This window comes from Rattus norvegicus, chromosome 10 (assembly GCF_021556685.1).
Source record: "Rattus norvegicus strain SHRSP/BbbUtx chromosome 10, alternate assembly SHRSP_T2T, whole genome shotgun sequence".
Classification (NCBI taxonomy): Eukaryota; Metazoa; Chordata; class Mammalia; order Rodentia; family Muridae; genus Rattus; species Rattus norvegicus.
This window is the reverse complement of record NC_141543.1, coordinates 52201826-52224003: the sequence shown is the minus strand read 5'-3', so window position 1 is coordinate 52224003 and position 22178 is coordinate 52201826. Positions and strand designations below refer to the sequence as shown.

The 22178-nt window shown below is 46.7% G+C and overlaps 1 protein-coding gene across 26 annotated transcripts in view; it reads left to right on the top strand.

Annotated features, from left to right (window-relative positions):
• Nucleotides 1-16232: 16232 nt before the first annotated feature.
• The window catches only part of Epn2 (epsin 2), a 61863-nt gene continuing 55917 nt past the window's right edge, over nucleotides 16233-22178 (top strand). For 23 of the 26 annotated variants that reach the window (XM_087574055.1, XM_087574051.1, XM_087574042.1 and 20 more), the window contains exon 1: nucleotides 16245-16352. The gene's annotated coding sequence lies outside the window, so the exon portion shown is untranslated. Of the gene's footprint in view, nucleotides 16353-16911; nucleotides 17493-22178 lie in introns of those variants that run through there. The other 3 variants (NM_001033914.2, NM_001305628.1, XM_087574061.1) reach the window with 2 other exon arrangements.

The following is a 22178-nucleotide window of genomic DNA, read 5'->3' as shown; positions in this document are numbered from 1 at the left end:
CTTAACCCTGACAGGACCACATGGCAGTCAGATTTTAGTGAGGAGGGGCCACGGTGGCCCGCACAGGTGGGTACCCTGGTGTAAAGTGGGCTCCTCACAACCCCCACCTCTCTGGGCGGATTCAAAGATCAGGGAAAGCTGAGGAGGAAGCTCTCAGCATCCTCAGGACAAGTTCTGAGGAATTGGAAGGTGTGAAAGGAAACACAGTCTTTAGGTTTCTTTCTTCTATCTGGCCATCTCAGGACCAGAAATGAGTGACTTCACTTTCCCATGATGCAATTTTCTCTTTTATGGCTCTGAAGCAGGACGGCATTGTTAGGTCCAAAAAAAAAAACTTGGGACAAATGGCCAACTGTGATGCCTATTAGCATACCAAAGTGTCTGCTGGCTTCCAGGTTCACTCTGGAATAGCTGTGGCTCCACCCAGCATTCTCAGTCCCTCTCTATTCTACCCTTCTCCTGCTCACAGGCCTCCCCTCCCACAGCTTCTCATTCCTATATAACCCTGCCATTTCGGCTGTGTGCTCTCTTGGTCCCCTCTCTCTTTGCTCTCTCCTCTCTCGACAAACCCCATCTCTCTCTTCTCATAGCCCAGTTCAGTCTCCTGGCCATGTCTAGTCTACTTCCTCTCTCTGCTCTGGACTCTTCCAGATGCCTTGTGTTCTCTCCCTCATATCTACAATAAAAGTCTTCTCCTCAAACTGTACCCAGGAGCAGACATGAACCCACTCCACGCAGGCCTGGCAGTGCTGAGGAGCAAGGCTGCTATAGTGGTCTCTGGTCTCTAGGTAGAGGATGCTGTTGGTCCTGGCTGTGGTTCTGTGAGAGAGAGGGACCCCTCCCCCTCACCACTGTTGAGTCATTCCTTAAGGCTGGCACCTTAACACCTACATGTCATCGATGCACAGAGGTCTAAAGAGGTTTGCAGACTTCCTCTGGGTATAGGGTGTGGCAGCTGGTGGGGCGGTATGGAGACTGGAACCCTAGCCAGGCTGACTCAGAAAAGGTGGCTGTGACTCAGGTTTTCAAGAACATGGTGTGTGGGGTGAGCTGAGGGGAAGCCCTGGCTCTGTTTCTCAGAAATAGAAGTCAGATCTGCATCCCCCAGGCTGGTAGCCAGGACTGGCAGAGTGAGAGGCTGGATGCTACCCATTCCACAAAGCCCAGGGGAACCACTTTCCATCAAGGCAGCTGGATGTCTGCCTGAGCTTCTAACCATTGCTTCACCATACCCTGACTGAGTCTCCCTGAGCTGGCTCTGGGGACACCGCCCTAAGCTACCCAGGGTATACCTGATCTCAGAGACTAGGTGGGGTCAGGCCTGGTTAGTACTTAGACAGAAGAATAAGGCTCTGACATGCTGCCAGGGGTAAGGGATGCTGTAAAACTAAGGCTAGTCTGAGCCACCATTTTAGCAAGCCATGTCCTGAGGTTGAGCTGAAGGGAATAGAATCTGAGGGAAGGACAGAGGGAAGAGGAAAGAACATCAGGGGAGATTCAAAGTGTAAAGCAGACAATTGGGGTCGGGTGTGTGGAACTTTCTTGCAATAAAACAGATGGTGAAATTTTTTTTTACTTTTTTTTATTAGAAATATTTCTTTACTTATATTTCAACTTTACTTACATTTCCAATGTTATTCCTTTTCCAGGTTTCCTGTCCATAAGCCCCTCATCCCCTCCCCCTCATGGGTATTCCCCCTATCCATCTCCCTTACTGCCCCCCATATTCCCCTGCAATGGGGGTCCAATCTTGGCAGGACCAAGGACTTCCCCTTCCACTGGTGCCCCAACAAGGCTATTCCCTGCTACATATGCATTTGGAGCCCTGGGCCAGTCCATGTCTAGTCTTTCAGTAGTGGTTTAGTCCCTGGAAGCTCTGGTTGCTTGGCATTGTTGTTCTTATGGGGTTGCAAGCTCCTTCAGGTCTTTCGATCCTTCCTCTAATTCCCCCCAAGGGGGTCCTGTTCTAGTTCAGTGGTTTCCCGCTAGTGTTGACCTCTGTATTGGACATGATATGGTTGTGTCTCTGAGAATTTTTTAAAAGATGTATTTCGGGCAGGAGAGATGGCTCAGCAGTCAAGGTGCTTGTTGCTCTTGCAAAGGACTTGGGTTTTCGTGATGGTTCACAAAGATCCTTAACTCCAATTTAAGGAATCTGATGACCTCTTCTGACCTTTTAGGCATGGAGCACGCGTATAATACACATACATGCATGCAGGCAAGACACCCATGCATACAAATTAAAATAAACACACCTAATCTTTTTTTAAAATTAAGAAATATAGGGGAGAGATGGCTCAGTGGTTAAGAGCACTTGCCAGCAGCTCTTCCAGAGGACTTGGGTTCCCCAACACCCACATGGCAGCTCACAACTGTTTGTAACTCCGTTTGTAAGAGCTTAGAAGAAGGAGTCAGACCCCTGAAGTTAGAGTTATAGGCAGTTGTGGCAGCCAGATTTGAGGGCAGAGAATCAAATTCTCAAGTCTTCTGTAAGAACAGGAGCTCTTAAGTGTAGATTCATGGCTTTAGCCCCCATGGCTGTTTTTAAGGCAGGACCTTGCTACTACATAGGTGTTACGTAACAGTTTCCTCCAACATTGAAACATTCAGTTCTGCAGGGGCACTCTTTAAACTGGGAGGTAAACCCCTCAAATCTCAGGAAGTTCCTGAAACTGACAAGATGCACTAGGTCCCTCCCTGCCAGAGGAAGCATTTGAAGGTGGGACTCCCTCAAAGACAAGACAAGAGAAGCTGCAAAGGAGACTCAGAACTCATTGCTGCAATGATTCTAACAAAGCTGGAAGATAAAAAAAAAAAAAAAAAGACCCTGAGACCAGACCTGGAAGGACTGGAAACCAGACCAACTCTCTGGAAGAAGCTTAGACCAACTGAGGTTTCTGGAAAGGACCCTCTCCAACCTGTTGAGCGGCCTATAGGCTGTGCAATGTGCTCTAAATTCCAAACTTTGTGAGCTGTCATTGTGCTAGGGTGGGCTTTGATGGTACAGCTGCCTTTGAGTCATTTCTGCTCCTGAAAGTAAACCCCTCACCCATATTCCTGTAAGTAACCCCTTTAAAACTCAGTTCACAAAACTGGACTTTGGTGGTATCTGGACTTTGGTCTGTGTGGGTTCCTTATCTGGGGTGAGGAGCCATATGTGCTGCATTTCGCCAGGATAAGTTTTGTCACTCATCAGAAATAAAACTCAGACTTTGGTGTTATCTGTACGTTGGCCTGTTTTGAGCTCCCTGTCTGAGGTGAGTAGACTCTTACGTGACATCTTCCTAGGAAAAGTTTTGTCACATAATAGTAGGCTAGGCTCCATCCTGCTATGGGCACATACAACTCTTCCTAGCCCCAGACAGTGATTCTTTTTTTTTTTTTTTCCCGGAGCTGAGGACTGAACCCAGGGCGTTGCGCTTGCTAGGCAAGCGCTCTACCACTGAGCTAAATCCCCAACCCCTCAGACAGTGATTCTTAACCACCATGGGTCTTGTAGAGTGGGCTCTGTAGAGCCATCCGCTTCGAGTACATGGTTTGAGCTTCTCAGCTCTACCACCCCTAGCCATGCATGTGCAGACCTTGTTCCCATTTCTGAGAAACAGAAGCCAAGGCTATCTCTCAATTCAGAGTGCTCAGATGTGCTATGAACTTCAGTTCTCTTACTACCGTGTTGGGGTCCTGCCCCTGGCTGGTAGGAGAGTCACAGGAAGGCCAACCGCTACTCCCTCTCAAAGCTATCTCTGCTCTGACATCGTATACCTACAACCTTGGGCCGAGGCTGGAGCTTTAGTTTACGATGTCTCCCTAGACACCGGGTGTAGACCCAGCCCCGCCTACATTCAGCCACACTCAACCACAACTTAAGGACCAGATCCACTGGGGTATCTTGTCTCTTCCTCTCTTCGCCCAACAAATATTCACAGGCATTGCTGTTTGTGACCCAACAAATGTACCCAGGCACTGCTCTCTGCAAGCCAAGACTTCACACAAGTCAGAACCACAAGGAAATAAGAACAGTCCCCCAGATTACAACCTAACTAGGTGTCTTCATCTAAGGGATGGGTATTTGCAGGATGAGCCACCAGAGAAGGTCCCCAGGACAGGGTGACTCCTGATCTCCAACCCTGTTAGTGCTGGCCAGAGCAAACGTGAGAAGAGGTCTGTATGTGGGAGGGGGTTGGGTGCATACATTCATGTTCAGAAATAGCCATAGGCAGACAACTCAGGGGCCAAAGATGCTTAAGAACTGTGGTGTGAGAAGCCTGAAGAACAGGACTAGCAGACGAGCCAGAGAGCAGTCCTGTTCCGTGCTGGAGCTCAGTTTCCCCATCTGTGCAATGGATAGCTACAGAGATGTGAAAGTAAAACCAGGATGGGGGTTGACAGGTGCCCTTCTGCCTTTGCCTGGTGTGTAGGCGGCTGTGCTTAGCAGCCCAGATGGAAAGAACGGGGGTGCGATTTGTCATCTTTTTGCTCAGAGCCTCTCAGCTAAGCACATTTATACAAATTATTAATGACTATTGCTGTATATTTTTCAACTTACCTTTCTTTGTTTTAAGACGGGGCTTATGTAGCGGAGGCTAGTCTTGGACATTCTGTTTAGCCAGTCAAATCTCCTGATTCCTGAATCTACTGCTTCACCTCCTCCACCACACATACTCGCACACACACTCACACACACACACACACACACACACACACACACACACACACACACACACGGAAAAAAACAACCACAAAAGATTGGGGGATATTTTTGTGTGTGGCTAAATTTTCATTCTCCTACTCTACGGGGCCCCAGTCTTGTCTTCTTTCTGGATTGTTACATCTTGACTTCTCAGTAGCTATGCCTGTGTCACTTCTGAGATAGATGTGCGGCCTCAGTCCTGCAAAGTAGAAGCAAGGGCAGAGGCAGCAGGAGAGCTGACTACAGGTGCCCAGGCGTCTAGGTGGCCTTGTAGATGCTGAGCTGGGTCAGCCTGGCCCTGAGCTGCTTCCCACGCATAGAGCGATTCCCTGCTCCTCTGAGTTAGCAGTTTACCCATCCATCATTCCCCAGAGGCAAAAGGCAGCTCAAAGCTCAGAGAGTAACAGTAATCTAAGCTCAGCCACACCGCAGTGGTGGTGTGGCAAGGCCTCTTTGCTAGGAACTGTGTTTTCAACAGCTGCATATGGGTTGTGTCTAGTCAGGGGGATAGTTTCCAAATGGGAGGGCAGAAAAGGAATAGTTTCTCCAGCCTACTCCATAGATCCCTTTTCCCACCAAGGACAAGGTGCAGCTGACTGCCTGGCTTCTTCCTGCTGGGCCTGTATGAGAACAGTTGGGCAGGGTTTGGTCTCCGGGTCCTGATGGCTTCTTTTGCTTTTTTGGGGATTAGGATTCTGGGGATTCCCAAAGCAGCACTGCATAGTTGGGGCAGCCCCAAAGGTCACACACGTTTCCTTGTATACACAGCACTTCCAGATCTTAGGAGTAATGGGAGTCTCCTGTCGTGCAGGTGAAGCAGAAATGTGCTTCATTTTTTTTTTTTTAAACTGAGGAAAAAAGAGGCTTAGACAGGAAATTGAGGAAACAGAGTGTGGAAGCATTCTGATCTGACCCCTCTCATGGGATCCTGGCAGAAGTCTTAAGATAGCAATGTTATGATTGTTAGCTCTACTGAGCTGGTTGGAAAGTGTAGGCCCTGAGGGAGGCAACGTCAACTCTTTAGAGGCGGAACTAGGATTTGGACCATGGCATCGGAGACCACACATCCAGAGAACGCATCCCAGTCTTGATTGGGACATTTTGTTCCAAATGATCAGCTGATGTTGGCATAGACCGTGGTGCAAGCTAGGAGCCATCAGACTACTGGGGACAGTTCCCAGCTTAGTGGCAAGTTTTTTTTTTTTTTCTCTCTACGTTAAAAAAAACAAAAAACAAAACAAAACCCACCCAAAAACAACAACAACAACAACAACAACAACAACAACAAAAACAAGCAGGAAGCGATTTGTTACTGCGGATAAAACTTGGGTGGAAGAGCCTGGGGTAAAAGCCGACTAGATTCAAACATGAATTCAGTGAGTAGTCTGAGTTGATTCAATCTCAACAAGAAACGAGGATGAGTAGGAGCAGAGGCTTAGCACAGTTCACTGTCTTTCATGAAGGGTGTGAATGAGCCAGGGTACTGGGAGAACTGCTAACTGGTTTTGTGCATGATTAAACCATAGTTGGAGAAGGAAGAGGTCAAGTAAAGTTCTTTGGTCTGGAGAAACAGAAATTGATTCTAGTTACCAGTGGGAGAGGGGAACATGTACTATGTAACATATACCCTTCCCCAAACAATGGACCTGGACACATCAGAGCACCGCCTGTGTGGGGCTGTACATATCCCTCTCTCTCAACAGTAATATATAAGAGGGAGAGAGAGAGAGAGAGAGAGAGAGAGAGAGAGAGAGAGAGAGAGAGAGAAGTTTGTGGAAAGAAATGGAGCAGCCCAGGCAAGGCTGGGAAAGACCACCACTATGCCAGACCGCTTTAGTACCTGAGAAGTGAGGTTTGGCAAGCAAACTCTTTTTTGCTTGTTTTTCTATTTGTTTTGAGACGGGGTCTTATTGTGTAGCTCTGGCTTTCCTGGAACTCATATGTAGACCAACTACATAAACTCCAACTGTCTCTGCCTCTCCAGTGCTGGGATTACCCCTACCTTGTGACACTATTCTTTTTTTTTTTTTTCTGGAGCTGAGGACCAAACCCAGGGCCTTGTGCTTGCTAGCTTGCGACACTATTCTTGACACAGTGGGTAGATGCTACAATTAACCCAGTGGAGCACACTCATGTGGATAGGAAGGTGACTGACAGCACACAAACTGTCCTTGGTTGCTAGCACAAATCCTACCTTTGGGTCTGAGAGCCCAATATAAGGTCCTGCCTAGCAGGAATCCCGGAATTCCTTCCTTCTCCTGGACAGGAGTCAAGGTCAGGTGTTTTCAGGATCTTGGTCTTTTAACCAAAGTCCTGAAAATAAGGGCTCACATTGATTTGCAAAAGAAGCAAGATCAGAACTGATCACACAGATTAAAAGAGGAATACACTGTGCAGACTGATGGTGGGCCTCGTGAGTGAGGGTCTTCAAGAGACTTCCTCTTATGGGGTTCAAAAGAAGAAGGAGGGAGCCAAAGGGTGAAATTTGTGTTTCTCTTTTCTTCGTTGTTTCGACTGAGTTCCTTTCCATGATGCATCCGATTTTAATCATGTGTGTTCCCAATTATGCATATGCATAAAATGGTTTTAAAACCCCGACGACCTAAAAATTTACACAACCAGGATTGAGGGAAAAAAAGACAAGAAAAGCAAGGAACTCCTTACATTGTACTGGTACGGAAAAGCTCTGACATACTCTTCTGGAAGAGACAAGTGGGAGGCTGAGCACACAGAGCGCCATTCCATGTGTGTGGGGGTGCAGACCATGCAGTCACCCTGCCTCAAGTGTCCCATCAGCCACACCACCACGTATGTGACCCGTAGCACCAGCTGACATCTTAGCCTCGAACACCTTTTAGCTTGTATAAGCAAGGACGTTGATGTTTGTACAGACTAAGACCAGGCAGGGTAGGGCTTCATTTATGTGAGGTGAGGCCTTTGTTCAATTCCCTGCCCTCTGCCTCCTGAGTAATGATAGAATTAAAGGCTCACAGGTGTGGGTCACCATGCCCCGCTTTGCGGGGGCATTTAAATTTTTTTTCTGTTATTTCCAAAGAAAAATATTTTAATTTATCCATGGCTGTGTTTCTCTGTGTCTATATCACATGTGTGCTCTTGGAGGCCAGAGGAGAACATTAGATCCCTGGATCTGGAATTACAGGCTGTTGTGAGCTGCCTGAGGTGGTGCTAGGAACCGAGTTCTGGTCTGCTGGAGGAGCGAGCAGTGATTGCTTTTAACCATGAGCCATTCATCTCTCCAGCCCTTAGTTATTTCAGTGGTTCTGGGATGGAGCCCAGAGCACTCAGTACTTGAGGCAGGCACTCTACCATTGAGCTCTGCCCACTAAACCTGGAACAGTGTTTTTGAGCATAGTGTTCAGATCTTTGGAAACCGGGAATGGTGGGTTTAGTTTGTTATCCAGCACCCAGGAGGCAGGAGGACTGTCACAAGTTTGAGCTGAGCCTGATCTATATAGTAAATTCAGTGTGAACTATAGAGTGAGTCTCTCTGGCACAAACAGTCACAAAACACACCCTAGACTTGGAGCACTCCCTGTCCTCAGGCTTTCGGTCTTCCCATACTCCTCTGGGATGACCTCCTCAATGCCAGAGAAACCTAGGGGGGGTGGTGGTGGCTGTCTTTAATATCCCCCAAAATATCATCATGAAGATTCGTCTACAGCCATACCACCCTGAACAAGCCCGATCTCTGTCTGATCTCAGAAGATGACTTCAGAAAAGGATTGTGAGGGAGGGTGGTACACTTCCAAATGGGTTTGGGGGGAGTGGCTTGCACTCAACAGGAGTAATGCCTCTGACCTTGTACACAACCTCCTAAGCACTGCCAATCTCTTGCTTCCAATTCGCATCCTATCCTGAAGGCCAGCATCTCGTGTCTTTTTTTTTTTTTTTTGGTTCTTTTTTTCGGAGCTGGGGACCGAACCCAGGGCCTTGCGCTTCCTAGGTAAGCGCTCTACCAATGAGCTAAATCCCCAGCCCCAGCACCTCGTGTCTTAATCAGTATCCCGTTCTCTTTCTGCAGCCTACCTCAGGCTAGCAGGGTGACTCATTCAGTAAAGGTGCTGCTACCAAGCCTGACAGCCTGAGTTCCTTCCCTAGGTCTCATATGTGGTGGAAGGGAGAGAACTGACTCCTGTTAAGTTGTCCTTTTACCTCCAAGTATAGACCTACACACACAAAAATATGTAATTAAAAAAAATAGATGTGGCCAGCTATGGTAGTGTACATGTTTAATCCCAGGACTCAGGGAGTAGAGGCAGGTGGATTTCTGGGTTTGAGGCCAGCCTGGTCTATAAGTGCAGTTCCAGGACATCCAGGACTACACAAAGAAACCCTGCCTTAAAAACTCTGGCCACGGGGTTGGGGATTTAGCTCAGTGGTAGAGCGCTTGCCTAGGAAGCGCAAGGCCCTGGGTTCGGTCCCCAGCTCCGAAAAAATGAACCAAAAAAAAAAAAAAAAAGAAAAAAAAACCTCTGGCCACAGCTAACTCAATCTATTTGTTGACTTTTGTTTTTGTTTCTCGAGACATGCTTTCAGTATGTAGCTCAGGCTGGCCATGAACTGAAGATCTCCCTGCCTCAGCTTCCCAGTAGTGTGATTAGAGGCCTGAGCCATCGTGTCTGACTTTCTAATAAAAAAAAAAAAGATAAGGGGTTGGGGATTTAGCTCAGTGGTAGAGCGATTGCTTAGGAAGCGCAAGGCCCTGGGTTCGGTCCCCAGCTCCGAAAAAAAGAACCAAAAAAAAAAAAAAAAAGATAAAGATTCGTTTTGTTGGCATATGTGTATGCATCACATAAATACCCAGTTTGGAAGTAAGTAATAGATTGCCTGGAACTGGATTTACAGATGGTTGTGAGCCAACATGGGGGTGCTGGAAACTGAACCTGGGTCTTCTCTGTGGGAGCAGTAAGTGATCTTAACTGCTGAGCCATCTCTCCAGCCCCAGAAAGGTCAAATGTAAAGACTTCATCTTTCATTCATGTACATTTAGGGACTGGAGAGATGGCTCAGTGGTTAAGAACACTTGTCACTCTTGCAGAGGACCTGGGTTCTATTCCCAGCACCTACAGGATGGCTCCAAATGGTCTATAACCCTAGTTCCATGGGATCTGATGCTTTCTTCTGACCTCTGTAGAGACCAGTCACACATGTGGTACACACACACACACGCAGCCAAAATCTCATACAATTAAAAAAAACTCACCTTCTTAGTTATAACTGATGCATTTCAGATATTTCAGATGCGTCCTGAAGACTCCTGGACTTTTCAGAGGTCATGGATATATATGTGTGTGTGTGTGTGTGTGTGTGTGTGTGTGTGTGTGTGTGTGTTCAGGTAGTTAGCCTAGACAAGGCCAAAATTCTATAAATCTCTCCCACCATGTAAAACAATTATGCAAAGGAATACAAATCTTTTTTTGTTGTTATTATTTTAAGCTCCTACCCCCTATTCCAGGAACTTGATGACCTAGAGTGCCTGACCTTTTCCCCCTTCATTTTTTCTTTTTTTTTTTTTTTAATTAGCCAGTCTGGAAGACTGAGATGTTGGGCAACAGCTAATGGGAGAAAGTAGCTGGCCATTGTACTGTAGGTATTCGCCTTCAACCCCATTGCTTGGAGGCAGAGGTGGTCAGATCTCTGGGGTCAGCCTGGTCTACAGAGTGAGTTCCAGGACAGTCAGGGCTACACAGAGAAACCCTGTCTGAAACTGAACCAAACCAAACCAGACCAGACCAAACCAAACCAAACCAAACCAAACCAAACCAAACCAAAAACAAACAAACAAAAAACAAAACCCGAAACCTAAGCGAGCTTCCTGCCTCAGTATGTTTGGTAGACTGGACCCAGTTCAGGTGCACTCCTTTTGAACAAATTACTTTGCTGAATTACTTTTGCCCTGAGAACATTTCTTTCCAACAGCAGGGACCCAGGCACACCACAGCTCTGCTCTCACTTGCCCCGGGTCACCAGATAAGTAAGACAGCACGGAAAGCTGGTTGCAACTCAGGCCTTTACTCCCAGCACTCAGGAGACAGACCAGGAGGATCTCTGCATTCAAGGTTAGCCTGGTCTACAGAATGAGCTCCAGGACGGTCATGGGACACAGAGAAACCCTGGGGTGGGGTATATGGGAGAGGAGGGGAGGGACAGACAGACATTCCCATCATTGAAAATTTTAGGGTGGAGCATGTGGGCTGGGAATATTTGCCTGGCATCTACAAGAGCCTGGGTTCAATCTAAAAATCAGACAGTGATTTAGTCAGTAATGTCCTCTCTGCCTGGGTATGTACCAGTAATGTTCTATCGCTCATCCTGAGACAGGATAGAAAGACAGGAAAAAAAGCTCCTCACTCAAACGTCAGGTAGATATCCTAGGTCCTTCTCTGGCACAGGGCTGTCTCTAGGCATAGTAGCACACACCTTTAATTCCAGAACTTAGGAGGCAGAGGGAAAGCAGGCAGAGCTCTGAGTTTGAGGCCAACCTAGGTATACAGTTGAATGAAAAACAGTGAAATAAGAGGACAGGACCACGTCTAAAAGTATGGAGGAGATTTTTTTAAAAAAAAATTTATTGGGGAGCTGGAGAGATGGCTCAGCGGTTAAGAGCACCGACTGCTCTTCCCGAGGTCCTGAGTTCAATTCCTAGCAACCACATGGTGACTCACAACCATCTGTAATGGGGTTGGGTGTGTCTGAAGACAGCTACAGTGTACTTATATACATTAAGTAAGTAAATAAATCTTTTTTTTTTTTTTTTGGTTCTTTTTTTCGGAGCTGGGGACCGAACCCAGGGCCTTGCGCTTCCTAGGTAAGCGCTCTACCACTGAGCTAAATCCCCAGCCCCAAGTAAATAAATCTTTAAAAAATTTATTTATTTATTTTATGTATAAGTACACTATAACTGTCTTCAGACACACCAGAAGAGGGCATCAGATCTCATTACAGATGATTGTGAGCCACCATGTGGTTGCTGGGATTTGAACTCAGGACCTCGGGAAGAGCAGCCAGTGCTCTTAACCACTGAGCCATCTCTCCAGCCCCTGGAGAAGAATATATATATGGAAGCAGGGAGAGGGAAGAGTCCAGGCTGAATATGGTCAGCCGACTAAACTGGACCATAAGAGAGAAGGGAGGGGAGCGAGAGCAGTAGCCAAAATGGCCCAGTTATGTAGAAATCAGGCTTAGGGAATCAGGAGCTAAGTGGAAGACCAGCCCTGGGAAGGACAGGTTTGGGATAGGGGGCAGGGAGATAAAGAACTGGGAGGAACCACAGGTACTGAGTGATGCTGGCAGAGTTGGCCAGCATCCGCTTTGATATGTTAATGTGCACCTCAGCCTCAGGTCCCACGTTTCTGACACCTAACAATAGAGAGTTCCCACCAGCCAGGACTTTATAATGAGCACCTGTCTCAAGACAAAACAAGACAAAATGAGCCGCTTCTTAATGAACTCCAACTCTGCTTCACACTGGCTCACCCTCAAATTATTTTCTGCTGTGAAAAATCCTGGGTCCAGAGTTAGCAGTGATGGAGGTGACATTCTGTTCTGTCACCTACAGCAATTGGAGACATTCCCTTAATATTTGAGGACCTTGACTCAGATAAGCCAGACCCTTCCCTTGGCTGGGTGTGGTGGAACATTCTTTTTTTTTTTTTTTTTCCCGGAGCTGGGGACCGAACCCAGGGCCTTGCGCTTCCTAGGCAAGCGCTCTACCACTGAGCTAAATCCCCAACCATGGTGGAGCATTCTTAATTCCAGGAGGATCTCTGTGAGTTCAATGCCAGTCTAGTCTACAAGGTGAGATCTGAGATGACCAGAGCTACGTAGTGTGGCCCTTTCTCCAAAACAAACTAACAAACAAACAAGCACGCACGCAAGCAAGCAAAACAAAACAAAACTTGGACAAGCCAGTGTGAAGCAGAGTTAGAGTTTATTGGAAGAGACTTTTAAAAGATTTATTTTTAGTTATGTGTCTTTGTATGCCAGAGATATTGGATCCTCTGGAGCTGGAGTGGTTGTTAGTGTCTGATGTGGGTGTTGGGAATTTAATTCAGGTCCTCTGTAAGAACAGTATGCACTATTAACTACTAATCCATCTTCTCACCCCCTAAAAGAGATTTTAATATAGATTTTAATTTAAGCATGAGGTCAAAAGAAAAAAAAAAGACTCTTTGGAAGAAACTAAGACATACCTGAGAGCTAAGATGTGAGGAATTCATTGTCTTTTTTTTTTTAAATAGACAGGGTTTCTCTGTGTATCCTTGGCTGCCCTGGGACTCATTCTGTAGACCAGGCTAGCCTTGTACTCAGACTTCCCCCTGGCTCTGCCTCCTGAGTGCTGGGACTTTGCAAAAGCTTTACATAGCCTTATGTACCCTTGTGGACTGTTTTGAAACTATTTGCCTTCAAAAGTTGCTAAAGAATTTGAATGAAATCCTAGGAGGGTTTCTGAGGAATATCAGATAGGGTTGCAGTTGCTAAGGTAATAGATCCCTGGGAGGCAGGAAGTGAGGAGGAAGTTATCTTCATTGTAAACAAAGTTTGGGAGAAGTATAAGCCCTGACTCAGGTCATATTCACTCAGGGATAAAGCCTGGTTTATTATTACATTAACATTCTCTAAGTCTTCTCTCTTTTTCTTTCTCATGATATAACCTTGGTGACCTGGAACTCACTACACAGACCAGGCTGACCTCAAACTCACAGAGGTCCATTTGCTTCTGCTTGAAAAGTGCTGGAATTAAAGGTGTGCACCACCACTCCCAACCTCATTTGACACTTGTATTTGAAAATGTTTCTTTTTTTCGGAGCTGGGAACCGAACCCAGCTGAGCTAAATCCCCAACCCCGAAAATGTTTCTTTATAAAAATGAATACTTTATGTTGTGAACCTTCGCAGGAAATAGTATTAATTATTCTTAATTGTGGTGGAACTCTTGGTTCTTAGCTGGCAAAAGATTTCATTCAAACTCTAGAGTGAGGGGCTCCTCTCTTCCCCTTTGTTCTCCGAACTTGCCCTTTCTCGTGTGTCTCGGCTTCACCTCAGTGGAAGCCTCTGAGGAGAATCTTCCAGGCTGTTCAGAGCATGGAGCTGTCTTCACCCTTGCCAGGCTGCTGTCACTGTCAGTCTGGAGTTGTAAATGGGGCAGGGCCTCATCATTTAAAGACAGTTCTCTTCTCTAAACTCCATTCTCCATAATGAGGTCATTAGGGCTCAGAAGTGACATCCCAAACTGTGTCATTTGACATGCAGAGTCCTTTGAACTGAAAGACGTTAATAAGAAATGTGTTGCCGGCAAAGTCTCTTTGTGACCCTTTCCTGCCTTTCTATATCCTACAGCATTTCAGCCCTCAAGGCAAGCCATAGGAACTAGAATTCCTCTCCACCAAAGCCAGCCATAATCCCCAGACAATCTTTCTGTTTTGGCCATGGAGAAGGTCTCTCAGTTAGCCTTCAGTCACCAGACCTTGCAATCAGAATGGGTTCTGCTTGCATCTAGAAAGACATACCATAAAGGGAAGTTAAGATTCAGAACAGGCAAACCTCTCTGGTCTCTTCTCTTATTGTAGCGCCACCCTGTTCGGTCTAATCACATCCTTCATCAAATCAGCTGTATTTTGCCCACTTTCTTTCTTTCTTTCTTTCTTTTCTTTTTTTTTTTTTTTTGTTCTTTTTTTTGAGCTGGGGACCGAACCCAGGGCCTTGCGCTTCGTAGGCAAGCGCTCTACCACTGAGCTAAATCCCCAACCCCTTTTGCCCACTTTCTTTAACTGGTCTTTTGTTACAGGCGAGTTGGCTGTTAATTTGTGATAAGGTGGGGATAAATCACAGACACATTTTCCCCACCAGATGGGCCAGTTCAAATGGAACTATAGTTCTCACAGCAAAGTAGGTACATAATGTGTGATTTCATTTATTAATCCAGGCACCCACTGTAGCAGTAAATTATGGGTCAGGGCTTCCAGCATCCAGAATGTTCTCAAGTTAGACTTTCAAAAGAAAAGTGACCACGTGAGCTTGCAAATGTGTTAGGGGTGGCTTCCAGCTTTATTATATGGTGGGCAGAGAAAAGGATTCTACATTCCCTGCTTTTGAGACCCATGTGACTTTTTTTAAAACGTGAATTTGTGAGTTCTTTATAGGAAAAATGTATGTGTGGTTCTGAGAAGTACAATGACCTGCAAACTCTCCTTCAGTGAGCAAAGGCAGGATGAAAATTTGGGGAGCAGATTGGTAATAGAAGTTGTCTTAGAGTTTGCATCGCTGTGAAGAGATACCATGACCAAGGCAACTCTTTTTTTTTCTTTTTTCTTTTTTTTTTTTTTCGGAGCTGGGGACTGAGCCCAGGGCCTTGCGCTTGCTAGGCAAGCGCTCTACCACTGAGCTAAATCCCCAACCCACCAAGGCAACTCTTATAAGAACAACATTTAGTTGGAGCTGGCTTACAGGTTCAGAGGTTCAGTCTATTATCATCATGGCAGGAAGCAGGGCACAGTCCAGGCAGGCATAATGCTCAAGAAGCTGAGAGTTTTACTTCTTAAATTGAAGGCCAACAGAAGACTGGCTTCAAGGCAGCTGGGAGATGTGTCTCAAAGTCCACTCCCACAGTGACACACTTTCTCCAAGGCCACCCCCACCCCCAACAAGGCCAAGTCTCCTAATAGTGCCACTCCCTGGGCCAAGCATATTCAAACAACTGAAATGGTACCTTGTACCTTCCTCTTGAGCCTTGATTCATGTCCTAGGCCCTGTTATGAGGGCTGTCTGCTATCAGCTTTGGGGTTTAGCCTTCAGTTCTGACCCTTCTGAGATCCTCCCTCAGGGGAGTCAGGACCCTGCTTGTCTTCCTGATAGGCTCTGCTCTCATCTCTGGCCTGTTTCTGTGTGCCCCCCATAGTTTGGCATGTGACCCTACATTGCTTTGTTGGGTACCTAAGAGTGAGACTGTAGGCTTGCAGTTGGGGCTGCTAAATTCCGAGGGTTCAACCACTTGGGCTGCCAAGTTCTAGACTCAACATTTTTATGGAAATGCACACACAGGCAAAGCACACAAATCTGAAATATGCATAAAAATTAATCTCCACGAAGTGAACGTACTTGTAGCTAAATAAATCAACCCTGTCCAGCACCTGGCCTCCTTCCTGTCTCAGCTTCCATTGCACATTTTCCATGTGCAAGTAGAAAGACTAAGTGGCCATGGTTCTGAGCAGGCTAGGCGGGGTTCTTTGAGGATTTAAGGGAGGAGCATGGATTGAAGGTTAAGGTAGTTATGTATGCCCTGGGGAATTGTAGAGGTCGGGGGGAATGTGTAGGACTCTGAGTTATGGCTTCATAAATTTGTTTAGGTTTGCGTAGTAGCAGGAGCTATTTAGAGGCAGCCTTGGGGGCATCTGTGGGAGGGGCGGACCGGTTTAGAGGCGGAGCCTAGGAGCTAAGAAGGGCGGAGCCAGTGGGCGTGTGGGAGGAGCCTTAGAGCTCAGAGGGAGGGGCTTGCGCGCGCGCGCTCGCTGCCGGCGCGCCCCCTCTCGGCCGCCATGTTGGCTGGCGTGTGGGTGTCAAACGCTGCACGGGCTCGGGTCGCTCCCGCCTCTCCAGCGTCGCCGGCGGCTGCAGCCTTGCACTCGCGCTGGCCGGGAACAGAGGTGAGCCGGGACTCGCGGGGCTTGATGTGGTGGTGTCTCGGGAGTCGGGACGGGGCGGGGCGCGGACCTTCTTTCCAGTGCGTGGACTCCCCTAGAGCACCGGCTTCCCCCTCGTTGGCCGGGGCGTGCACTGTGCGGCCAGCCGGACCCCACCCGGCTGGACTGCTCAGCCAGGCTCCGCCCCACCTGAGCCCGCTCTGAGCTGAGAGAGGACGTTTGCCTCCCAGCCTCGGCTCCTGTCTTCGCCTCACACCTCATCTCCCGAGCCTTCAGTTTGGAACAACCCCGCCCCTCCCCAGAGCATGCTCTTCCCCCGGCTCACCCGGGTCCGAGTCGGCCGGCCTTCCCCAGGGGACCGGGGGAAGGGGTTCCCTTACCCACGTCTTTCTCGCCCCCGGGACTGGATTCCCCTACCCGGCCCCCACTCCACAGCACAGCGGGGACGGGGGCGGCGAAGCCAGGCTCCAGCTGCCTTTTGTTCCGCGTGGGATGGCAGAGACCTGGCGGCCCTGTTGGGCGAGTCCGGGTGGGCGAGCCGCGCGTGGGGTCGGCCTCTTCCGGGAGACCCTCGCTCTCCTGTGGGCCGGCGGGCCGGCTCCGTCCGAGCGCGAGCCGAGCGCGTTGGGAGAGGCAGGCCATTCCTAGAGGAGTCCGGGCCAACAGGTTTTTGTTTGCAACCTGAAGTTGGCCCAGTGGTTTTGCAGGGGGAGCAGACCGTCTGAGCTCCCTAGAAACCTTAGGTTGGTCGGTACAAGTTCGTTCCTTGGTCTGGGGCCTCAGTCCTTCCCAGCGGCCTCTTCACTTTAGTGCTGCCTTGGGAACGCATTTGAAGTCTGTTTCAGGAAGGATAGGATTTAGCCATTCTTGTGATTTTTGACTAGGGAAACTAAGGCCCAAAAAATGTGTTAGTTTGCCCAAGGTCATCTAGGGATAGGGTGTCTGACACAGCTGGAAGCCCCAACTCCGGGACACTTAAGGATTCCTTCAACGTTAAGGATTCCCCAAGTCGCTTGCCTGTTATTTTTAACATTCATACAAGAAAATGGGTAAAGAAAGATGAGAAAGATGTGTGAATTCTTCTGCATACTCAAGAAAATAACCCGTGGAAGAAGGGATTGAAATGGGGTTGAAATGAAAAAGGTGAATTTCTAGGATCGACATCCCCATTATTATGTAATATAACGAAGACTTAACGGGAACTTCGTGGTCTTGTAACTCTAGAGATAGAGTGATAGCGGTAGATACTGGATCCACAGTGATCGGCTTTGCGTTGGTAATTAAGCCTTCCATCTATATCTTGTTGGTAATGAAGCTCTTGTCTGTATTTAAATGAGCATGGGAAGAACTGCAGCTTGCTTCTGAAGGGTGTTCGTGATTAATGACTGTGTTGGGGAACACCTGTAGGTCTCATTTTTTATTTGTATGTTTGCTTTTGTTATGTTTTATGACAGAGTCTCACTAGGTTGTCAGTCTGGCCTTGAATGCACCGAGATCCACCCTCATCTGGGTGGAGATATTAAAGGCCACCACACCCAGACTGCTTTTGTGACTTTAAAGTTTGGTTTTCCTAGTTTTAAAGTTAAGCTAGTTATCTGTAACTATGTGACTGGGCTGTTGTTTTGTAAACATTAATTGCAAAGTACTGTACCACATGGGCTGAGTTTGAGTAATTTTGTGGGGTATTTGGATTTCTCCCTGAGCTCTGAGGTAGAAGGATGGGGGCAGTGTTGATCTCCTTTCCCTGCGGGGTGTATGGTGCCAAACATCTGAGTAACAAAGAAACGGGAAACTTAAAAAAAATTGTATGCGTGTGGCTGAGAGGGCAGTGTATAGTGTAGGTGCCCTGTGAGTGCAGAAGTTGTCCTGTTCCCTGCAGCTGGAGTATATTTAGTTGGGAGCTGTCTGATGGGGGTTCTGGGAAGTGAGCTCTGGTTCTTTAAAAAAGTCTGTGCTCTTAACTGCTTAGCATTCTCTCTAGCCCAGGTGTATCACTTCTAAGTGATAATACCTGGCATGGTGTTTGTAGTCCTGAAAAACGGCCCGTCCTTTGTAGAACCTATCTGGAAATATGACTGCCTCTTATGTAATCTTTCATAATGAGGAATAGATTTCCCAAGAGTGGAGGTTCTGATAAGAGTCCTGTGAAAGTAGTCGAAAAGTTTTGGAGAATCTGACTTATTTTAATGGTTTGTGCTATTATTATTATTATTATTATTTCTAGAAGTTAAAGGACGTTTTAAATGTAATTAATAGTGGCAACTTTTGAGTTCTTTGTGGACTAAATCATGGAAAGAATGAATTTCACTCAGTTGTCCACTGTGTGCAAAGCTGTCCTGTCCTGTGCATGGGGTGTGATTGACTGCCATGAGCACCTGGTGACACTGAGCGATACTCAGAGAACTCATTCCCCAAAGGGTCTCACTGTGTAACCCAGGTTGGTCTGGAATTTGATTCTCCTGCCTCACCCTCTCCAGGGATTGAATTACAGGGCATGGGTTGCCATGCTTGGCCCTTGGTCTGCTGGTTAAGTTTATTTGGGTTTAAGCTTGCCTCTCTGTCAAGCCTTTGCCAACTACCAATCTTTGGGCCCGTCTTCCTCTACTCGCCTCCCCTCCACACAGGGTTTGTTAGAGTACTCTGGGCATTTTGAGACTGACATCTTTGAGACCAGGGTTGCCTTGTCTTTCTTTGGATTTCCAAGGCTTGGTTCAGTCTGTGACATACAGTAGTACTCAGGTCTATTAATAAGTAGTCCTGCGGGCCAGGGTGATGTTTCTATGATTCTGTACAAGTCCCACTTTTTAAACTTGCTCCTACACAAACCACTACTGTTCACCATTTGTATCGGGAAATGACTGTCCAGTGGATCACTTTCTTTTTTTTTTCCTGTGCAGTGTTGGGAATTGAATTTAAGGCTTCACACTTGCTAAGCAAAGAACTCTGCTATTGAGATGTATCGAGCCTCCAGCTGACAAACATTCTGATAAGTCATTCACTGCTTATTTAGCTCTGGCTGCCCTGGAATGCAGTGTGTAGATCAGGTTGGCTTGGTGCTGGGGTTAAAGGTATTCATCACCATGACTAGCTTTCTTTTTTTTTTTTTTTTTTTAAGATTTATTTATTTTATGTATGTGAGTACACTGTAGCTGTTTTCAGACACCAGAAGAGGGCATTGGATCCCATTACAGATGGTTGTGAGCCACCATGTGGTTGCTGGGATTTGAACTCAGGACCTCTGGAAGAGCAGCCAGTGCTCTTAACCACTGAGCCATTTCTCCAGCCCCATGACTAGCTTTCTTAATTAAGACTTGTCTTATTGCTTATTATTTTATTATGTGTGTGCATTTCTTTGTGTACATGGGTACAGTGCTCTCAGAGGCCAGAAAAAGGTGTGGGATACTACAAGCTTCTGGACATGGTTGCTGGGAACTGAGATGGATCCTCTGAAGGAACAGCAAATGCTCTTAACTTAGTTATCTCTCCACCCCCCAAATTTATTTTCTGTATATCTGCATGACAGAAGAGGGCATCAGATCACATTACAGATGGTTCTGAGCCACCTTGTGGTTGCTGGGAATTGAACTCAGGACCTCTGGAAGAGCAATTAGTGCCCTTAACCGTGGAATCATCTCTCCAACCCAAATTTATTTCCTGTTTGCCTATCTGTCTGTCCGTCTGTCCCTCTTCTCTTTCTCTTCTTTTGATGCAGGGTCTTTCTATGTAGGCCTCACTGTCCTGTAGATCAGGCTGGCCTTGGACTCACAGATCTACCTGCCTCTGCCTCTCAGGTACTGAGATTAAAGGTAAATGCCACCACATCTGGCCTAGAATTTTCTTAGTTTGTTTATAGTGCCTGAAAAATAGAAACTTAGAAAAACAAGTCCAAAGAAACATGTATATAGTTAAGTGTGTATTCAGCTACTGTATCTAGAGGTTTGTTTGACCATACCTGCTAGCAGTCTGATGATTGAGAAGTCTGAGTCCTAAAAATCTTGATGCTCTTTTAGCAACCTTTAAAACAGAACCATTTTCATCAGAGCATAGGATTGGAATTGAAGCCCATATGTGAGTGGAAACGGTTAGAACTGCTGGGTTAAGCTGCAAGACTCAGCATAGTATTCCACACTGGGTCCATGAATCCCTTGAAAGGCTGGGATCTATAAATGTGTTAAAGTTCCTGTTTTCTCCAGACCTTAGGGTCTGTGGAAGTACTGTGATTTGAATGTCAATAATTGAATGGGCTACTTTTATGATAAGTGTTTTATTTAGGTTTGGAGTTTAGAAAAAAAAAAAGAAACAGAAACAAAACCATGCCTCTTTGAGGTCCCTGCCTCCTTAGATTTGATTGATTCTTCTGGTAACTCTCCCAGCACTGTTGGGTCCTGGACTGGGCTTCATTTCTGTGATCCCGGTTTGGCTTCCTGTGGATCTGAGTTAAGGAGTGTACTGCTTTTAAGGGTGTTCTGGAGAAAGAATGGTATCTCCGCTTTCTCTGTTCAAAGCAGCGCAGAGTTGGTCCATAGGGACTTTGTCTAAGGCTTTGGTCATGTAACTCAGCTGACAAATGGAGAAATAAGCTCTTCCTGAGGGATGGCTGGCCATCCAGGGCTAATGCATGATGTGAATTTAAAAGCATTTATAATTAATCACTTGAATGCAGGCTGCATCTGCTCTCCCCCTTCTTTGGTAATGTCATTGTCACATCTCTCTTATCCTGCAGCGTAGTGGTTTAGAGAATCTAATGGCATAGTTCGGCTGCCACAGCCTCATGGCAGATTGCTTTGGAGCTGGGCATTGGGCCTTGGTCTAGTGGGTCTCCTGGCTGGGTGGGGTGGGACCCACCCATCATTGAGCTTGATTTGTTCTAAAGTAAGACCAACAAGGACTACTTCATGGGAAAGACATTCATCCACTCTCTAATTTGCTGTGCTTCAGGATTCCCTAGAGGGTTGGTTTCAGTTGGTTGCCAGGCTCCACCCCAGAGCTTCCAGTTCAGTAGATAAAACCTGACAACACCTTTATCCCCCTTCCTTGGATAGGTTCTTGTGTAGCTTTGGGTGGCTTGAATTCACTGTGTAGTTCAGGATGATTTTGAAGTTATAAATCTCTTGCCTCTGCTTCCTAAATGCTGAGATTACTTACTGTTTATTTGGTGCAGGGGATTAAACTCAGCAGGGCTTTGAGCACACTCGACGAGACATTGTACCACTGGGTCTATCATATCCAGTCTTGGGAATGCATATTCAAGTTTTTAAAAAGTACACTTACTACTAGTTTTGTTTTACATTTTTGAGACAGGGTCTCTCCATGTAGTTCTGATGTCCTGGAACTTGTTGGGTAGACTAGGCTGGCCTCTTAACTGAGATCCATCTGCCACATCTGCCTTCTGAGTCGGTCAGCTATTTTCTTGAAGGCAAGTGTGTGTATAATTTTATATTTATATATGCACATTTTAATTTATATAAATGCATCTGTGCTATGTGCGTGAGGGTGACCACAGTATCCAGAAAAGGACATTTAATACCATGGAGCTGGAGTTATAGGTGGTTGTGAGCGTCCAGAGATGAGTACTGAGATCTAAATTCAGTTCCTTTGGGAGAGCATTAAATGGTACCCTTAACTGCTAAGCCATCCCTATGGTCCCTATTTATTACTCATGTATGTGCACACAACATTGTGTGTGTGTGTGTGTGTGTGTGTGTGTGTGTGTGTGTGAGAGAGAGAGAGAGAGAGAGAGAGAGAGAGAGAGAGAGAGAGAGAGAAAGGATAACTTGTGGGAATCAGTTCTCATCTGTTGTGGAGGTCCCAGGGCTACAACTCAGGTTG